At 42.0% G+C, this 22,022-nt stretch overlaps 1 protein-coding gene across 5 annotated transcripts in view; it reads left to right on the top strand.

Moving 5' to 3' along the window:
- The window catches only part of Snrk (SNF related kinase), a 374,848-nt gene that overhangs the window by 194,634 nt on the left and 158,192 nt on the right, over window positions 1-22,022 (top strand). The window lies entirely within an intron of this gene.

Genomic DNA, 22,022 nt, shown 5'->3' on the forward strand with positions numbered 1-22,022 from the left:
TATATTTAGAGTGCTACTCATTACAAGAGCTCTGAGCTAATACGATAGACTTATTGAGCATTGTAAGAATTTTGTAATTAACATTGGTAGTACAGTATTTTACAGAAATATGAAGGATTTTTTCTGCAGGTAGATACTCGTAGACACGGGTATTTACGGGAATATAAAGGTAGTGATACATGTAGGTTGAAACATCCATGAATGGGGTTGGTATCAGTAATAACGTGTCAGCTGCAATATGGTGCATTATGACAGTATATTTACTCACAGGATCAGTGCCACCGTTCAATAAACTCTCCTCTTGGAGCCTAACTCTTTCCCTTTTCTCCTTGTTCATCTCCGTCCTCTCATCTTCCTCTTTGCATATTTCCATTTTCTTTTCCTCGCCTGAACCTTTTCTTTCCCCTTGTTCTATTCAGCGTACCTCCCTTCCATTTCCTTCTCACCATTTTCCCCCTACCCCCTAACCCCATTCTGCCCCAGCTTACTCTCGCCCATCTTTCCTGTGTGCCCTGCCATATGGGTTATCACATCTGCCACCCACCACCACGTGCGTCACTTCCCCCTCCCCTCTCTCACTTCCTTTCCCTCCCCTCTCCCTTCCTTTCCCTCCCCTCTCCCTTCTCTATCAGTTATTTCTGGACCAGTTGGCAGCAAAATCCCCCCCGACACCTACTTCGTTACGACACTTACCTTATGTCAGTTGCTTTTCTGTGATGGGCAGCGCTTGCGCGTTACCTAACTTCCTACCTGGTTTGTCTACCTGTTGATGTTCCGGGATCATCACCCTACGGACTGGTATCGGACCAGGCTTCCTGGTCCGTCAGGTTGTTGGTGCTCGGGGCACACAGTCAAAGGTATGCACCACAGCCCGGCTAATCAGAAACAGTTATAGAAACTTACCAAGATTTTGGGGGGAAAAGGGGGGAGGGGATTTTTCATTACTTTTGAAAGGAAGGTGTTGAAAAACTTCACAACCTTTGTAAAGCTAAATAAGTTTTCTCTCAGTGTATTTTTGCATATATGTTTTTCATCGGGGCGTGTTTTGAACCTTCTACTTTACCTTCTCCTTTTGTAAGCATTTTTCAGTGTGCAATCCCTCCAGCGTTTTCCAGGTGTAGATTATGATCATTCTCACCTGCTTTCGAGGGGAGGGGAGGTATAGTTTGAGGGGTTGTGTGTTCCTAATAAGCTGGATGTTTGAATATATGACTGACGAGGCTGTCAGTAAGCCTGGTCTGAGACTGGTCTGCAGGGACCATGATCCATGGCATTAAATTTATGAATTATATAAAGGCACTTTTCCAGATCTGCAGTTTCGTTGGTCTTAAACGGGATTTTTAATTCACATCAAAATTTCGGTCTTCTGTCTTAAAGCATATCATCATTAGGTTATTATCCAGCCTGTCATTGTGCTTGGAGTTGTGATGGTATCGATGGTTTAGTCACACGCAATAACAGCTTCAATTTGCAGAGACTTTATAAAGCTCGAGCCTGAACGAAGCGTTATATAAAATAATGACTGGCTCTGTATCATTTTTTTTATGTGTAAAGCTCACTTGTTGGCTTGTTGCCTGAGTCACCACTGTTGAGTTAACCATAAGATCACCTGCCATGTTGCCTGAGTCACCACTGTTGTGTTAACCATAAGATCACCTGCCATGTTGCCTCAGTCACCACCGTTGTGTTAACCATAAGATCACCTGCCATGTTGCCTCAGTCACCACCGTTGTGTTAACCATAAGATCACCTGCCATGTTGCCTGAGTCACCACTGTTCTGTTAACCATAATATCACCTGCCATGTTGCCTCAGTCACAAATGCACAGACGAATCTCCAGCTGTGGCCGTAACTCTAGCTCAAGACTGCCGTCACATGACTTAAGAAATCGACCGATTGCAAATTATCCCGAGGTATCTGTCATTCGTCTTCTGCTCTGTCGAGTGGTCTGAGTGTTAATGAACATAACATTGTTTTATCTAACCCACTGGAAAGCAAGGTTTATTGTGGGCTTGTAGAGCTGCATGGATGTCACTCTCTGATTCTGGCTCGTATCGAATGATCTCAAGACAGATAAGATGCTGTGAGAAGTCAAGTGTGCCTCGACGGTGATTTATGATCAAAGGTGGTAAGATGAGAACAGTGTTAGGGGGTTTGACCTTCATGCTGAGTCAAGGACCTAGTTCACATTATTGTTATTCTTAGAGAAGTTTCTGAGATCTGAGATAGGCCTCGGGTGTTGAGTACGTTGTATGATACATGGGACTGCAGTGTTGTTGAGGTAAGGTCATCTAGCGTTAGGTTTTGATCTGACTATTTCTCAGCAATTTTCATTTCACTTTCATCACAGGAATATTTACTTTAATGAACAGGGATTACCTGTTGTGTATATTACCTGTTGTCGCAAATAATGTTGAATTTATTGTATAATGTTTTGTAGGGAGATTTGCAGGCGTGGCCGTGCGTGGTTGTAGTGATCATGCGTGGTTGTTGTGATAGTGCGTAGTTGTAGTGATGATCGTGCGTGGTTGTAGTGATCGTGCGTGGTTGTAGTGATGATCGTGCGTGGTTGTTGTGATAGTGCGTAGTTGTAGTGATCGTGCGTGGTTGTAGTGATGATCGTGCGTGGTTGTAGTGATCGTGTGTTGTGGTTGTGGTGATCGTATTCTTGAAAATGGTTGTTGGATGGTGTCAGTTTTCTGTAGCATAAATGAAGTCAAGGATTAAATTTATTTTTTTTTTGCTACAGGTAAAAAACAAGAACAAATAAAGGTAAGATTGCCCGTTCGAAAAGACCATTCGAGGTCAATATTTCTTGTGAGGTCCGCTAAATTGACCTGATATTTCGTCATGATTGCCTGTAATGGCACGACATATCGTGCATTGTCAGTCATGATGTTGGGTACGTCTGTTCATCCGTCCGTCCGTCGCTCCGTCCGTTGGTTCACCTGTTCAGCCTTTTACTCACCTATTTGTGGTTGCTGATCTCTATTAGACCCACTCTCTCCCAGCTCTACGAGCTATATCGTATCTCTTGTTAAAGTTGTGTGTGGATCCTACCTCCACTACATCACTCTCCAGATTGTTCCACTTCCTGACAACTCTGTGACTGAAGAAATACTTCCTAACTTCTGAGTTTTCGACTTCCAGTTGTAACCCCTTGTTGCTGTGTCATATCTCTGAAACATCCTGTCGTGTGTGTGAGTGTGGGTATGTGTGTGTGTGTGTGTGTGTGTGTGTGTGTGTGTGTGTGTGTGTGTGTGTGTGTGTGTGTGTGTGTGTGTGTATGTGTGTATTTGATCAGTATCTTTCCAGAGATATTGAGTGGATATATTTTTTGTCTTCGCAGTTTGTTGTGAGGTTTATCACTATACTATTGCTTGTTTCCTCCGTCTCTTCTTTTCCTTCGGTTCTCTCATCCTTCTTTGGCTCTTCCACTTCCTCCTGCTCTTCTGGTTCGGTCACTTATTTAGTTCTGTCTTTTCTCTTCCTCTTATTTTTTTTTTTTGCTCGGTTCTCCCACATCTCAGACTCTGCCTCTTCTCTTCCTCTTCCTATTTTCGTTCTCCCACGTCTCCTTTTCTGGTTGAGTTTCTTTTGTTCCTCTTCCTCTTCTGGTTCTTCCATATCTCATTCTCAAGCTCTGCCTCTTCTCTTCTTCTTACTCCTGGTTCAGCCACTTCTTTTCTGGCTCTGTTTCTTCTCTTCCGGTTCGGCCACGTCTTTTCTAGTCGTGCCACTTCTCCTGTCCTCGCCATCTTCCACCTATTCATGTAACCCTCTGGGCTTAATGAGCTCCTTGAGGTGTTTCAGGGGCGAGTCTTAATGATTCTTGTCTTGTTCTTGACGCTCTTGTTCCTTCAAACTTTTTTTTTTTTTTTTGTTTACAGGAGACTGTTGAAGCATCTCTTTCCATTCATTCAATTTTTGGTAATAAAGTATTTATTTCTGAAAGAAACTCCCTTGGAAAATGCTGGACGGAATGTCCTAAATCACCGAACGTAAATCATCTGCTTGCGAAGGCAAGAGCCTCGAAGGAGGGTGCAAAATATTCTCTTTGAAAGTATGTTGAGAGTATATTGACTAAACCAAAAGGTAGTAAAGTAAGTATAAAGGGACCAAGACGCTCAACACCCTCCCTTCATACACAAGAGGAATTTTCAACAGACCCCTGGCTGGCCTTTAGAGGGAACCTAATAAGTTCCTCTAGGTAGTTACTGACCAGTTGGACTGCGTTATGGTAGAACCGTATTGTTTGTAAGTCAAATATTTTAGTAAACGTCTCGAAATAAGTCTGTTCTTTTAATAATTAACTTAATTTTAATTATGTTCGCTTTTCTTTTAAACAGATCTGTACTACCAACACAGCCTTCTCTCTCTCTCTCTCTCTCTCTCTCTCTCTCTCAGCATGTAGAGTGATGCAGATATCTTTACTTTCTACGGATCTCGAGTTCCTCAAGGATTTCTACACTGAAGCTTCCAGCAGACTTCATTCTTCAGTGGGTCCAACAAGCTTTGTCACACACTGGGCTTGATACATAGTGGCGCTAGATCCAGCAGATTTTATACATAGTGGTTGTAATGTGATGTAGTAAGACAGCAGTTGCATTCTATTTATTTATATTGAAAATATATAATAAATTGAAAATTTCAGAGCTGCGCCACTTAAGAGACCGGTGTTAGTGTCTAAAAAAATCATTTAGATTTTTATTTTCAATATTTTAAAGGTTGGACACTTAAATAAACAACGTTTACTGGTGGTATAAACCTTGGTACTAAATACCGACAAGTTGGTTTAGAAAGACACGTAAGCAAACACTATAACATATTTATTAGAAAACATGATTTCATCGTCTACCCGTCCTCATCATAGGCAGAGGTTGTTTTGATAAGAACCTGCCTCGCATGGGCCAGTAGGCCTTCTACAGTGTTCCTCCATTCTTATGTTCTTATGACATTCCTCAGGTCACGTGCGTCACATCTCACTCTCCGCCTATATATATAATGTCTTTCTACCTCTGTATGTTAGAAGTGATCAAGGTCCCAGGACCGAAACGTTTTCTAATAAATATGTTATAGTGTTTGCTTACGTGTCTTTCTAAACCAACGTTTACTGGTAAATATTACCTTTAGATAAAAGCATATTGAGTTTATGTGTACCGTTATCTTTGATGAGTTCCGAAAGTTTTTCTACTCCCGCAGCCCGGCCATAGGCCAGGCTCGTCTGGTGCTTGCCTGGTCAATCAGACTGTTGCTGCTAGTGGCCCGCTGATCCCCGTATCCACTACAGCCTGATTGATCTGGCATCTGGTGAAGATACTTGCCCAGGAAACACAACATGTGTAATGATAATGAATTAGACAAAGGTGAGACTTGCATCTCAGTTTGTATTTAAAGTTTATTGTATTTAACAGGTATAATTACTCCTAACGACACAGACTTAGTAGTTGTTATAAACACAAGGTCATCTTTCATTTCTCCTAACCTAGAAGAGCCATAAAAACCTCGCCTTGCAAGATAGCCCCAACGACTTGCTGAAGGTCTACAGAGAGCGAAACGTTGCTTATAATAAGAGCTAGTTCTGCTCCCGTGTTTTTCCTTCCCTGTTAAGTGCAGTACGCCTTAGTACAATATCCTGTAGATAGTAGTAGTAGTAGTAGCAGAGCTCTGATAAAAATGCAACGCACAATAATATATTGTGGGAATTAATAACAGATCAGCGACCTTGGCAAGTTCTTACAAACTTGTCTTGATTAGCTCGGCTACTTTTTCTATATGGGGTCGCTTGTCGAAAGCACTTAACAGCCTGATTGGTCAAGCTGTGTGAGATCGGGCTACGGGAGTGATAATTTCTTATAGGTAGCGTCTTCAGGTGGAAGTTTCATGTGGACACGACGACCCTGAAATCATTATCATGTATTGTTATGATGACATTGTGAGCACGTGAAGCATTTAGATACTACAACTGAATTTTGTTTAGTAGTTTATCGGATGGGATATACAGGGAAATATTTGTATATTTGTATTTTTGTTTGTAATCTAAAGTCTTCTAAATAAAATGTTGATGGTGAAATATATGGGAGTTTTGAGAAAGATCTGCATTAGGAATGATTTAGTCAGGAATCCCATGTAAATGATGTATGGAAGACATTGAGGGTGATGTATATCGAGGTAATATTGATGTTTATGAGGTAGACTACATCACTGAACTGTGTAGTGTGGAGTGCTTGGTGGTTACGTTGAGGCGTACACAGCAGGAGACTGGAAGGTATGAAGTTTCTAGCAACCTTCCAGGATCCTGCAGCAAGGACCTTCTCTCTTCCTCTTATTGGGAGCGAAGCCCCTGAGGGCTGGCGCTGAGGACGTGAGGACTTTATTATTCATAACCCTGTTGATGCCCACACCCACACACACACACACACACACACACACACACACACACACACACACACACACACACACACACACACACACACACACATCAATTTGGTGTCCCTTTCCCCTTTTCACGTCTTTCAGGAGCCCCCTTTACTCTTCTATTAGCTCCTTTACCCTTCCAGGAGCCCCCCTTTACCTTTCCAGGAACCCCCTTTACCTTTCCAGGAACTCTCTTTACTTTTCCAGGAAGCCCCTTTACCTTTCCAGGAAACCCATTTACCTTTCCAGGAGCCCCCTTTACCCTTTCAGGAGCCTATTTACCCTTCCAGGAACCCCATTTACCCTTCCAGGAGCCCCTTTATCCTTCCAGTAACTCCATTTACACTTCCAGGAACTCCCTTTACATTTCCAGGAGCCCCTTTTACCCTTCCAGGATCCCCTTTTACCCTTCCAGGAGCCCCTTTGTGCTCTTTGCCTGTTATCTTTTGAAATATGTATTCTGTGCAGAATTGTAGCGCCTTTTGATTCGGCTCTGTCTGTATATTATCTGTATATATGTTCTGTATGTTCCCTGAATATATAGGTGCTCTATGTTGTCTGTATGTGCTCTATGTATTCTCTGTATATTGCTCTATACTGAATGTTTTGTGTGTGTGTGTGTGTGTGTGTGTGTGTGTGTGTGTGTGTGTGTGTGTGTGTGTGTGTGTGTGTGTGTGTTTGTGTGTGTGTGTGCTCTGTGCTGCCACACTCTGTGTTTGCTCTGCAGTCTGCATGCGCTGTGTGTGTGCTATGTGGTGTCTGCATGCACTGTGTGTTTTCTCTATTTGTGCTCCTTTATTTGATTTCTTGTTTATTATCAGAATATACATTTGTTATCAGAATACACATATTTATTTAGTGATTTTTTTCCTGCCTGAAAATTAAATGTTATGATTTAGATTCCTAGCTCGTGATTGTTGATGCATTGATTACATTTTGTGATTCATGCATTGATTACATTTTGTGAGTGTTGATGCATTGATTACATGTTTGTAGATGAATGGTTCAGAGAACCGACATGTTGATAAATTAGACACATGTGCAACTCTTGGGTATCTTTATTGAGGAAACGTTTCGCCACACAGTGGCTTCATCAGTCCATACATAGGAGAAACTTGAAGAACAGGAGGAGAATGAGGTAATCAGTCCCTCAACCTTGAGTCGATGTGTTCAGTCCATCAATCTTGAGTATTCTACTCAAGATTGATGGACTGAACACATCGACTCAAGGTTGAGGGACTGATTACCTCATTCTCCTCCTGTTCTTCAAGTTTCTCCTACGTATGGACTGATGAAGCCACTGTGTGGCGAAACGTTTCCTCAATAAAGATACCCAAGAGTTGCACATGTGTCTAATTTATCATCATTGATTACATTTTGGGATTTTTGATGCATTACCTGGAGTTTACCTGGAGGGCATTCCGGGGATCAACGCCCCCGCGGCCCGGTCCACGACCAGGCCTCCCGGTGAATCAGGACCTGATCAATGAGGCTGGACTACTGCTGGCCGCACGTAGTCCAGCGTACGAAACACAGCCCGGCTGATCCAGGACCGACTTTAGGTATCTGTCCAGCTCCCTCTTGAAGACAACCAGGGGTCAATTGGTAATGTCCCTTATGGCTGGTGGGAGGCTGTTGAACAGTCCTGGGCCCCGGACACTTATTGTGTTTTCTCTTAGTGTACCAGTGGCTCCCCTACTTTTCACTGGGGTTATATTGCATCGCCTGCCAAGACTTTTGCTTTAGTATGGAGTGATTTCTGTGTGCAGATTAGGGACCAGTCCCTCCAGAATCATCCAGGTGTAGATTATTATATCTCTCTCTCGCCTGCGCTCCAGTGAGTACAAGTCAAGTACTTCCAGGCGCTCCCAGTAGTTAAGGTGTTTGATGAAACTTACAGTAAAGGTTCTCTGTACATTCTCTAGATCTGCAACTTCACCTGCCTTGAATGTGGATGTTAATGTACAGCAGTATTCCAGCCTAGAGAGACTAAGTGATTTAAAAAGGATCATCATTGGCTCACCATTGTTTTGCATTTTTTGCCCTAATGCAACTATATGAACCATATGGATTTACCGCTTTTATTTAAGAGCGTTTTCCTACATTTAAAGACTTTTTCTCCCCATTTAAGGGCCGCTTCTCATTTACGGTCCTCTTTTCATTTACATATTCTTGTCCCTCATTTAAGGGTCCCTTTCCCTCATTTAAGGGACCTCTGTATCTGTTGGCCAAAGCAGGCACCGTTGTTGTAAACTCTCTCAACCCTTCCCGATTACCTGACCTATCTAATCCTAATTGCCACGTCCCCTTTCTAAACTGGGTCCCTGAACCTGCCTGCTGCAGTCTCTCCCTTTTTCTCTTCCCTATCTGCCTCCATACCGCCTCACCTGGGATCTTCAATAATACTTGCTCTTTCCAATCCTCACTCATAACACACCAATCCTGCCTTTAGCTCACCAATCCTGCCTTCAGGTTTGCTGCAGCTTCCTCTTCTTCTTTAGACTGAGGTGACAAAAACTGGCAGTGTGTGGTAAGCTCAGTCTTGGTGTAAACATCAAAGAATAGGTTAATAAACATGGTTGATTGCGGCCTTGTATGTATTTATGGCTTTGTCTCACATCTACGTACCCATTTGTTGCTTGTCCGCTTTCCCAAATAAACACCTTGACTTAGTCAAATACACAATTTAACTTGGCTTGATTTAAACTTAGTTTGAGGTGACTGTCTTCAAGGGCAAGGTATTGATGGTGTGGTGTTGTTGTTAGGCGAGACTAAGGCCGCTGGTAATTATACCTGCTGTGTGTCGTAGCAAAACATGTTTGTTTGTTTTGAAAGTTAGAATGATGAGGGAGTGTTTCGAGATTCCTTAGGAATATCAGTGAGTGTAGACGGTGTTATACTTGGTTATATTTGATGGGGTCGAGAGTTCCTGATCCCATCTTTTGGATTAATTTGATTCTGGCTGTGTGTGTGTGTGTGTGTGTGTGTGTGTGTGTGTGTGTGTGTGTGTGTGTGTGTGGGTTGATGGGGGAGTGGGTAGTTGATGTGACGTAGTATCCTAGACTTGAGACTAACTCAGGTAGTAGCACAAAGAGAATCAAGTATAAAGAGGGTGATAGTAGTATGATGGGATGAAGGACGTATTACTGAATAATAAACTCAATGATTCACATTTGAAGGTGAAGGTGGTGTTGGAAGCGCAAGTCTCGTGCACTCCACCGCCTTTACACCAACTAAATACAGACTCATAACTATAATTTTAAAAGGGGTGGACCGGTAAGCCAGCGGAAGGCCTCGATCAGATGATTAGAACCTTCAGCAGCGGGTCATCATATGACTAAGACCAGCGTTAGGAAATACTTGTCCTGTTTCCTGAGAAAACTTACCTAACCTAACCTAAACTCATAACTCTAATTATGGTCAAAATGTTAGAGCTGTCAAAATTATGTATATAGCTTATGTACGGTCATTGTATCGATAGACTGCCGTATACCAACTTAGTGGGGCAGTTAGTATCGTAACTGGGTTTTTTGGTGTAGCTGTATAGTTTACATGGATAAGTAAAGTGCAATGAATACTTGTCAGTGCTCAGTAATAACCCACATGGAGACAGAAATTCAGAAGATTAATTGATCTGTATATTTCGATCCCTTTCAGCAGATGAACAGGATCAACAGGATTCCAGAAGGGGCTCGAAATATATAGACCTATTAATCTTCTGAGTTTCTGTCTGAATGTGGGGTTATTATTGAGCACAGTTTATATGTAGATGGTTTCAGGGATCATGTCTTCCTCTAGTGCTCGTGAAGAAGAGGTTGCAGAACAAGCTTTTATTGTGACCACATTTCGCTCTGTGTAGTGTTGTGTCACAGGGCGAGACGTTGTCTCAGTAAAAGCTTCTCTACAACATGTCTTTTCTGCATTGTTGTCAGGAGTGCACCATTTGGATGGTGTTGATGCTGGCTGCACCCAGTCCCACCTGGGTACCACAGCCGCGCTCTTAGTACCTACGAAATCATTCCAACGTAGCTGCCAGAGCCCGACTCTTCTAGTGCCTACAGAGTCATTCCGACGTAGATACCAGAGTCCGACTCTTCTAGCGCTTACAAGGTCATTCCAGCGTAGATACCAGAGTCCGACTCTTCTAGCGCTTGCAAGGTCATTCCAGCGAAGATACCAGAGTCCGACTCTTCTAGCGCTTACAAGGTCATTAACACCGATGATTCGTACCTTTGAGAGAGCCTTGGGTTCTTGGACACGCTCTTCAAGTCTTCAAGTGTTTGTAGGCGCTGAAAGACTAAAAGTTCAAAAGCCTTTACAAAAAACTGACAAGGCGTTTTTGTAGCTGCTAGCGTAGCAAACACGGAGCTGAATAAATAATAAACTTGTTTCCGGGTTTCTGATTGGTCCATATGAATGAAAGCAGCGAATCACAGAGCGTGTCACAACGTGCCTAGGTGCATTATGTAAACAGTGAGTGTAGCTGAGTCACTGTTGTCTCTAGAAGACGAAAATGTGTAAATGGTGGTCGAGGCGATGTAGGACTCGACTTGGTGCAGGCCTGACAGGTTACGTATAGTTAGTTACCTGTACTCAATTTCGGGGGGTCACTGCCCCAGCTGCACAGTTCCACAATATTCCTGGTATAAAATATCGATAATTTGATGGATAAGACATATGTTCAATATTTTTATTTTTCGAAATAAAGATACCCAAGTGTTAGCACACAATGGCATCATATTACAGAAACGTTGCATTCACCAGGGACGAAACGTCTTCACAATATGACGCCATGACTCGTATTGTGTGTCATATTTACAAGCTGTCGATTTCCTCTTAGATATATATTTTTGTCTTGTATGTGTTTGTCTTGTTCGCTGGTCTAGTCTCAACCAGGCCTAATTCACCCTGCTGGAGGTGACACTGATAGGCACTCTACCCGTGGCAGTATATCCTGTTGGAGGTGGCACTGAGAAGCATTCTACCAGCAGCAGTATATCCTGTTGGAGGTGGCACTGAGAAGCATTCTACCAGCAGCAGTATATCCTGTTGGAGGTGGCACTGAGAGGCACTCTTAATAGTGGCAGTATATCCTGCTGGAGGTAGCACTGAGAGGCACTAACAGTGGCAGTATATCCTTTTGGAGGTGGTACTGAGAGACACTCTACCAGTGGCAGTGTATCCTGCTGCTGGAGGTGGCACTGAGAGGCACTCTGGCAATGGCAGTATATCCTGCTGGAGGTGGCACTGAGAGGCACTCTACCAATGGCAGTATATCATGCTATAGGGGGCTTAATACTTAAAATGACGAGTGACAGAATGAGGAATAGAGTGCAGTAAGAGAACACTCAAGGCCCCTGGATCGAACCTGGGGCCTTCAGGTGTGAACCGAAGGCGCTGCCATTGAGCTACGTGTTACCTCTGTCGAGTGGGTGGGTGACAGTGTGTGGCTGAGTAGGATGGTGATAGTGGGTGGGTAGGTGAGTGAGTGAGTGAGGGAGTGGGTGGAGAGCGACTGAGTGGAGAGTATTATTATTACTGGATAGGGGAAAGAGAGGCAGGTGTTAAAGAGCACAAGACCTTGCGAGAACTGGCCTCTTTAATATCCCACTGGCCACTCGTAGTCGCTAGTTAAAGTAGGTGTAACCAGCACTCAGGCCATGTTCACACATACTGTACCATCCACCTCTCATAGTCACTAGTTAAAGTAAGTGTAGCCACTATCAACTCATGCTATATTGAGTGTTAATTAAATTAGGAGTAACCAACTCCTCTTGCTGTGTTAGGACTACGTAGGCTATAGTTGGCAAACCCTTCTGTGTGTGTGTGTGTTTGCGTAATTGCCTAGCTTAGGATGTTGAAACCCAGTTTGTTGCTGAATATTTTACGTTGTGATAGAGCCCAGGCAAACTGGAAACCCTGAACTTGTGTTAATGACATTTATAATTCCAAAAACGTTGTGGAGAAAGCTCTTAAGAGGTTAGTGGAGTACGTAGAAAGGAAAGGAATATCAGAGAACACTCGCATTTCTCTTGGAATGGGAAATCCTAGGAACAAAACTACTAAAGTTGGAGAGATGAAAGAAGGAAAGGGCCGGTGGATACCATCTTTCTAAAGTGCAAGAAAGTTGTTTTAACCTACCAGAGGTCTATTAACAAACTCGAAAAACAAGCACCATTTAAAGGGGTAAATGTTAAAGTGACTCAGGGGAGTACGTTAATGTAGGAGCGGGGAGTACGTTAATGTAGGAGCTAGAACAACGGGGAAGGAGAGTGTCAGAATGAAAGAACGTAACGAACGGGGTAATACATAGATCACTTCTGGGATCCCTATTGTTTCTGATATACAGTAAATAAATTATTTAAGTGATGGGGACGAAACTTGTGGACCCGGTTTGTAGACGATGTGAAGGTAAAGCGTTATAAAAAACACATGGAAGAACAGAAATAATCTCCAGGAAGACCTGGAAATGTTTAAAAAAATAGTTTCTCGAATGGCTTCTTCTGTTAAAACCAAACAAATGCATGTTAATGAGGATTGTCAAGAGAGATAGAGAGGGAGAGAGAGAGAGAGAGAGAGAGAGATAGGAAGACCAGGGGGTGAATTTAGCCTCGGGGAGAAGACACTATTCATATTAGTACACATAATATAGAAACATCGAAGACAGAGACTAGTAAAGCGGATTGGTTGTAGTGTATGGCAGGGCCATGAGTTATAACTCGACTCCTGCAAACATAACGGGATGATGACAGCTAAAGAAGGTTCTTTACCAGAGATGTCATGGAAGAAAAAAAGGAAGAGGAGAATGGAATTTGCAGTAAAGACTGAGTGAGATTAACCTAGTAAAAACATAAATTAGTAGAGTCCGAGCAGCTAAATATAAATACAAAACTGCAGTGTGATACAAATCTATAAGGAGAAATAGGATGCACTAAACTGCTGGTTGGTATTGTATTTAGTCACACTGGCTAAAATATTAGTAAATAAATAAGACTAGCTGAACGCCTGTACGAGACAGCCAACGTAGATTTATGAAAGTAAATCATGTTATAGAATTATAGAGTTATAAGTCAATATAATAAACGCAAATCAGGGATGGATAGATAGCATTTTTCTAGACCGCAAGAAAGCACTTGAAACTGTACTTCAAACCGGAATATTAGATAAAAGTAACAAGGAAAGTATAGTCGATAAAGGAATATCTAAGGAACAGGAAGCTAATGGGTTGATAGTAAGAACGGAAGTATCAGAATGTGCGAGGGTGAAGAGTGGAGTCCCCAACGGCTCAGCACTGGGACCTTTACTGTTCAAGACAGAAGTTAACAACTCACCAGCGGAGAGTGAGTCATTAAGACCATGTTTACATTAACACTTATACGAGTTTCCTTTTTTTTTTTTTTGCAGGTGAGGGAGGCTTGAGATGTATCCGAGGAACTGCATCCCCAGGTTCGTGATTCCGGAAATAATGATCCTTTTTTCCCTGGTACTCAGTTGCAGAAGAAATCTCTTGTTGATTGCCTGAGCAGTCAGGCCGTTGCTTGCTGAGAAATGAGAAAAAGAGAGATAACTTGTTCATAGATAAGGAAAACAGTTGCATGGTAATTTTCAAATCAATGGTGTTCTGACAACTCGAATATTATTCCGTGCTCACAACACCTCTCAAGGCGGGAGACTTTGCAGAGCTGGAAAATTGAAAGAGGCAGTTTGTCTACGTAGATTCAATAAATCATCTAAACCGTTGAGAACGCCTCAAAGTACATGTACTTGGATTGTCATAAATTACTGGAGTGAAAGATATGGGAGAAAGTGTAGTTCATACCCAGTGAAAAACAGGGGATTGGGGCATAAATACAATTAGAGAACATTGTGTTAACATCCGTGGGTCAAAACTATTTAACTTGTTACCAGCAGAATTCCGAAAGGAAGCCTGGCCTGTTGCCGGACTGAGAAGATAGAAAAAATCTCGAAACTGGTATGTCACACAGCATGGAAATGAAGTGCGGCATGCGAGCAAATAATATCACAGGTGTGGACACGACCAGTACACAAAACAACCCTGGTGAACCTCTTAATATAAACAGTACAATTAGCTCAGATATACGAGCATTATAATAAATTCAGGTGAATACTATGGCACATGCATTTGATAGGTTTAGGGAGTTTTTCTACTCCCGCAGCCCGACCCTGGGCCAGGCTTGTCTGATCCTTGCTTGGTCAATTTGGCTGTTGCTGCTGGCGGCCCTCTGGCCCACATATCCATCATAGATCAGTTGATCCGGCACTTGACAGAGGTATTCATTGAGTTTTCTCTTGAAGACTTCTATATTTGTTCCGGCAGTGTTCTTGGTATGCCCTACTGAACCTATTTTCAATACAGAGTTAAGTGAAATAGCCCACAATACATAACCTGTGCATAGAAAACTGACAATACACAAACATTTGTCTCACGAGTTGAGCTGGAAGCACAGCGGGTGGTAGTAGTAGTATATTAAATGAACCGACTATTGACATACATCCTGCGTTTAATAACCAACAATGTATTGATGGTATTCCTGTGGTGTGTCTGCCGACGAGGACTGTCTTGAACAATGAATGTTGCATGTATATACAATCACCTTAAGGAATACTGTAACCTTCACACTCACGGCAGATGTTCCTCTCTCTCTCTCTCTCTCTCTCTCTCTCACACACACACACACACACACACACACACACACACACTGCAACTTTTACCACCCAAAACAGATGTAAATCTCTAGATAAGAATCATTGTTTATATACAGAGTGCCGTGATTTCCACATGAAAGAGACTAGGCGAGTCAAGTCATGTGAAACATCCAAGTGACCATTTTAATTATAATCATGCAAACTATAGAGCTTCTAAGTGAGAGATTCAGAAGAAGACTGGTAAGATATGACTAGATTTTACCGTCACCTCGGAATCACGTTGAGCATAATATAAAGATGGTGGCTGGCACACCAGAGCCAGATATAATAACAATATAACACCTTTACATTTTTGGCCAGCATATAAGGTCTTAAACCAAGCGTAATAACAAAATCCCTGTTATTACTGGCCTTGCTGAGTTAAATCATTAAGTTACTATAGCAACCACAGAAATCTTTTGTAAACGAGTAAGAATAACTGTGTATTTGCAAGTGCAAAGATGCCAGTGGGTCCCATATACTTAATGCACCTTATAGTAGCTATCCTATGGAGATAATTTACATATTGGCATTATCTCAGAAATTCTTGAAACAACTGACATACTTCTCACTTCACTCAGGTGACAATAAAGCAATTTAACACTCTAGATCAATAGCATTGACGCTGGTAGAGTGAAGCAGGTGGCTCCTACCTCTCACATACTTGTGGACGCACTGCACCACACAAAATGCCATCATGATATATACAAACTTCATGGAATATTTCCACAAGCGTGATCATAGTGTCAAGATCTAGAAAGCTAATTATCTAGTGTTTTGTATAAATTATGTATTTATCATGAGGGAGGTTTTTTTCATTTAAATATTATTTTTTTTCAGAACATTCCTCTGTTTACATATATTCCCATAATATTTTAATATGAAATGATTATCTTCTATAAACAAACCGTACCACGGGTGGAGTTAGAACCCGCGATCAGAGTCATAAAGCTCCAGACCGACTCCTTAGCCACTGGGTCGTATTATCTTTTTGTTAGATGAATTGTGTTTAACATTATTCACGCAGGAATAATATTAATAATTAAAAAAACATATGTGGCATCTAAATAGTTGTATGCATTATGTGGTATCTAGCTTCCCTGTAGGCTGTAGCATTCTGGAAGTCATTTCGATTTTGGAGCTGCTGTCAGAGGAAGGACCAGGTTATCTTAAATTTGTTCAAGCTGTAGATTCTTCTCAGTCTCGCTGCACTGGTCGCGGGTAAGTTAAAAATTGTCACTGCTTCCACAGTAACTAGCAGTAATGCATATAGGTTAGTGATGTTTTACGTGTATTATGAGACGCCAGACTAGTTTTTCTTTCAGTTCACCACTATGACAGGCACTAACTTGTAGTAACTTTGGGTGCTTTCTGGGGTTTATGTGTCTTAGGTTAGTTCAGTGACGCTGCTTGTGGTCTGTTATAGCTTTATACACAGTGGCAGTAAGTCGGTAATTATTTCTTACAGAAACGCGTGTAGATAAGAGAAAAAAAGAAATTAAAAGAGACACTAGCCTGTATAACTTAAGTTTACACTTTTTTCAATATGTTACCTATTTTTAATAATTGTGGGATATGATTACTTGTACAGTTTGACCAACTACTTGTGGTTGATGTGGTTTATTCTGGTTGTTGCTTGTGGTTTGCAGGTGTGTTCTCTGTGATGAGCTGCTCCTGCAGCAAGTCTCTTCAGTATAAAGTGATTAAGTCAAGGAGTCAGCTGTGATATTTGCTGCTGTTATGCCACTAATAAACGGAGGAGTGCGCTGCACATGATACACACACGACCTGCAACAAGCCAGATGTGAGGTCCTGTGTTTCAACCACATTTTGCTACATATAGATTGGCTACCTGTCTATTCTGGGAGTCACTACCCCCGTCTGCCCGATCCAAGATCAACCTTCATGGATAATCTGTAGTAAATATTTATTATCAGTAGTGTGTCTTAGTTACCATTTTGTCCTGGGCACATGTTGATTATACACTAGACCTGTTGTGTGTGTGTGTGTTTGGTGTGTACTCACCCATTTGTACTCACCTATTTGTGGTTGCAGGGGTCGAGACTCAGCACCTGGCCCCGCCTCTTCACTGATCGCTACTAGGTCCCCTCTGTGTGTGTGTGTGTGTGTGTGTGTGTGTGTGTGTGTGTGTGTGTGTGTGTGTATGTGTGTGTGTGTGTGTGTGTGTGTGTATGTGTGTGTGTCCGCGCGCGCGCCTGCCTACCTGCCTGCCTGCCTTTATGCGTACCTGGGTGTAGTATATATGCGTATGGGTCCATTTCAACGCTGTTTGCATGCCCATGGTGTGTTTGGGGTGTATGTGAGCGTGTTTGAGTGTCTACAAGGCTGGATTTTTCTTGGTGCCCTAATGTATTTCTGTCTCTCTCTCTTTCTGCCCATTTTACTCTCCCAGGCCGAAACACACACACACACACACACACACACACACACACACACACACACACACACACACAGGCCAAGTGTCTATCGACAAGTGTCCTCGACAACTAGTAACTACAGAGAGAGAGAGAGAGAGAGAGAGAGAGAGAGAGAGAGAGAGAGAGAGAGAGAGAGAGAGAGAGAGAGCAGGTCAAGTATCTATCAATAAACACCATTAATAAATGGTAACTAACGCGTGCATTGATAGGCAGTTGAACTGGGCAAACAAACTCGCATATTAACAGACAGCCTAAAGCCATTTCAACTTGTTAGATAGTAGTAGTTCTGGCAACTTGGTCATTGTTAGGTAGTGAAGGTGACACTTGTAGGGCTCACTGTTTACCTCATTATATGCATGTAGACACATGTTATGAAGTGGATTATGCACAGGTGAGAGATTATATGATGGATTATATATAGGTGGGTGACGATTATTTGGTGGATGATACGCTGGTGGTTGAGGAACAATTGATGGCTTATTCTTAGGCAAGTGAAGATTATAATTATGATGAATGGCACGCTGGTGGGTGAAGATTGCTTGATGGATGGTAACGGGTGGGTGAAGATTGCTTGATGGATGATAACGGGTGAGTGAAGATTATATGATGGAAGATACGGTGGTGTGCTTATTGATCATAAACATAAGCGACTTGTGAGAACCCTGCAATCAATCAAGCCATCAGCATCTGCTGATGTTTACATCAGGGTGGTTCCGGCGATCATGGCGCCCGTGGCTCGCTCTTTAACCAGATATTCTGATTGATGGCTAGTAAAGCTGTAGGTTGAGACAGATGCAGAGCAATTTATCAGGCTGACCTGATAAATCGTTACTTGTGTACTTAAAAACTCGAATATAGTTTAAGAATATAATGCTTGAAGTGCTGTCCTATATTTGTGTAAGTTCTTGATACATACTGCAAATGATAAACCTTGGCTCATATATTTATTTATTTACATGTATTTGTCTTATCTTCGTGGAAATTGTGTTTGTTTTTATATGTCCAAGTTTTGCTTCCAGTGGCAGGTATAGTACTGTCTCCCACTTAAATAAGCTGAGAAAACATGCTGGTGTTCCAACTTAATACATCAGTTTACAGCGTGGTAGAAGTGCCAAAAAAAGTGTTATTCGCTATAGTTTTATGAAGGCTAATATAGTAAGGCTGGGAGCGAGTGTTATAAAGGTGAGTGTTGTTAGGACCAACTCATAAACGTCCTTATATATCACCTCAAGCCTTTGTTACCTCCTCCTCCTCCTCTTGCTTGTCGTCATTCTCATTTTCCTGCTGATCTGTTTTTTTTCTACTCTTCCTTATCCATTCAGTCGACGTTGCAGCTTCGCCCCGGTGAATCGCCATTACTCACCACCAACTCACCACCCACAACCCGCCAGCTGTCACATCCGGACCATCAACTTTCCACATTCAGTTCTCCGAGCTCAATAACCAGCTGTATATTGGGCCTCAATAAATTTTTAAAAGCAGTCTAATAATCCTAACCAGAGTGAGAAGGTCTTTCTGTTCCCTAGTCTCTTGCTACCATGTTTCATCCTGGTAGAGTTCCCTTTAAACATCTACAGATTCTTTATTTTAATTCAGATATTTGAACGTAAAATGTGTTTCTGGTGATAAGTTGGTCGACTGTGAGCAGCGAGTGAGTGGTGTTGAGGAGGAAGACATGTAGAATGCCCACGTATTATACACTGACTTTACAAAAACATTTGACAAGTGGAATCATGGTGTAATAACGCACAAAATGTGTGCAAGCGTATTAACTGGAATAGGCGGAGTCATCTTTTTAACAAACTAGAAATACAGAGTAGTCCAAATTCAGTTAGAGGTGTTCTCTGGTGGTGTGGCCTCTGGTGGTGTGGTTTCTGGTGGTGTGGTTTCTGGTGGTGTGGTCTCTGGTGGTGTGGTTTTTGGTAGTGTGGTTTCTGGTGGTGTGGTCTCTGGTGGTGTGTTCTTTGGTGGTGTGGTCTCTGGTGGTGTAGTTTCTGGTGGTGTGGTCTCTGGTGGTGTGGTCTCTGGTTCACTATAGTACAGTATAGCACTCGGCCAAATTCTCTTATCACACCTAAGACGATCAGTCACAAAGTATAGATAACAATGTATCACAGTTTGCAGATATTAGAATCTGTACGAGTTGTATTACTCGAGAACAGTGTAAATCTTCAAGCTGATATAAGTCGGGTATTTTCCAAATTTTGGCATTTTTCGACTTTGCATCTCTGGGCATACCACGGACTGTCCGTTTCCTCTTTTTTTTATTTTTTTTAGCTGTCTCCTGGTATTTCATCATTTCATTCCTTGTTTTTTTTCCATTTCACCTTCCCATTCCCATCATACTACATTCAGGTAGGATCTCATCCTTGCATTATTTCTCCTGCTGTATCCTGGTTTTGCTTTTTCCTTCCTATGGTCAAAACTCAAAAGTGTGTGATTACAATGTTTATACTAGCAGCCTGCCGGTTGCGAGCATGAACAGCCGGGTTATTTGTGTATCGTTCCAGTCACGGTATTGTGCCTTTTTTTTTTTGTTATTTATGAACAGCCTGCTTGTCCAGGCAGTCAGCCAGCATCCCTGGCTTCAGGCGGGGCTACGGAAATAGAAGAGCCCTCGAAACCGGCCACAGGTAAAGCACAGATAAGCATTAATTGTACACAGATCATGACCTGACTGAAATACGTTGGGAAGATACGAGTAACATAAGTGTATATACCAGTACCTCGAGGGGTGAGCGTGGCAGCACAAGCCAGTATGTTACACATCTCGTGGTGCTTCTAAACTTTAACAACCATGAAGTGAATACTGTTAGTGAAAACAAAAAATCATCGAACTAAAACTGCAAACCTCATATAATGCTCAGGAGAGACAGAAAAAACAAAAAGTCATCAGCGAAATTGAAGAAAGCTCACAATACTTATTCTCTTAGGCAAAATTCAAGGCAAAAACCACTCCAGGTATTGGACCCTTTCTTAAGGCAGATACAACCTTCAGTGTTGACAAAGAAATGAGCGAAATACCGAGGATACAGCACGCCTTGGTGGTGTTAAGTGAATCATTAAACTGACTAAATATTGACATCCAGCCTGAATTTTTCATGAATGTAACACCAAACTCCGCCAACATTTCTTGTATAACACTACACCATAGACTCGTAGAACTTCGTATGCATAGAAAAAATGTATTAGATATCCTATAGAGACAAACATAATCCCACATACTTGAAAACCTCTTATATAGCCCCACTCCACGAAGATCACATTACAGCAATCGTAAGATATTATATACAGAAAGCAGACATCACACATTATCCAAGTGGCGGTCAAGCTTCCCCTGTCTCTTACAGCTGCTAGACAACTATCATATAGTTTTGTAAACACAGGAAGACAAGCAAAATGCTAACGTGATATATGGAAACTTGCGGAAGTCTTCAGCAAGTGTGACCATGGGTAATAGCACAAAATATTCCTCAAAGCACAGTACTGGACCACAAATCTCTCACATTCTCATATCTGACAGCAGACAGCTACATAAATTATAGCGTACACAATATTAGTGTTTGTATTAGAGTGGTATCCATCTAGGACGCAACAAACCTCCAAGAAAGTGTAAACTAAAACTTCCAGTGGAACCCAGAAAACATAATGAACAACGTCGACAAATTTCCAGTTGTGCTCTTCTGTGAAAAAAAAACGAGAATTAAAAATTAAATACTGATGTGCAAATAGCAACTTCTAAATTATTGGGAATTCTAAAAAATTTCTCGAAAGACGTATTATAATTTTCCCGTGTATAATACACTGTTGAATATCTCAGTTATAGTGTATTTCCGCATTAAGAGATAACTCAACACCCTCTTCAAACATACGGGAAATAGCCAACAAACCAATAATTGTCTTCAAGGGGAAACTTAACAAGTTCATGTAAACCCTTAATGATGAACCTTGCTGTAGTGCTTGCATAAGATACCATCAGGAAGTACCAACACCCGTCAAGTTGGCCAGTGGCCGGGTCGCGGGCGCGATAATCCCAGCGCTCGCCAGGGGTACATCGATATTGTGCTGCTGCCCTGTTTATATATGATAGTTACATACCGGGATCAGAATCTAGATATGTTTCTCTGTCATATTGCATCACACTGACGAAAGCACAGCACCCAGGTGATCAATATTACTATATTAATGAGGCACTATATCTGTGAAGGTCATACAGGGAATAGGAGGCAGTCAAGTTCGACTCAAGGGTAACTCCCTGTCCTTAAAACAAGAGCTCTTCACCAGTATCAAGGCATCCCTCTACAAGGGAACACCCGGGTGAGCCACAGAATCTTGAGATGTTTTCTCAGTGTTACCGTCATAAATAAGAGGTAGCAAGAAAATAGTCGAGATTGAATGTGTGTAGTAAATATGTAAGCTGAGCCAGGAGCCGAAGCTCGATCCTCCGGAACTAAAACTCAG

This window comes from Cherax quadricarinatus, chromosome 30 (genome assembly GCF_038502225.1).
Source record: "Cherax quadricarinatus isolate ZL_2023a chromosome 30, ASM3850222v1, whole genome shotgun sequence".
NCBI classification, from domain to species: Eukaryota; Metazoa; Arthropoda; class Malacostraca; order Decapoda; family Parastacidae; genus Cherax; species Cherax quadricarinatus.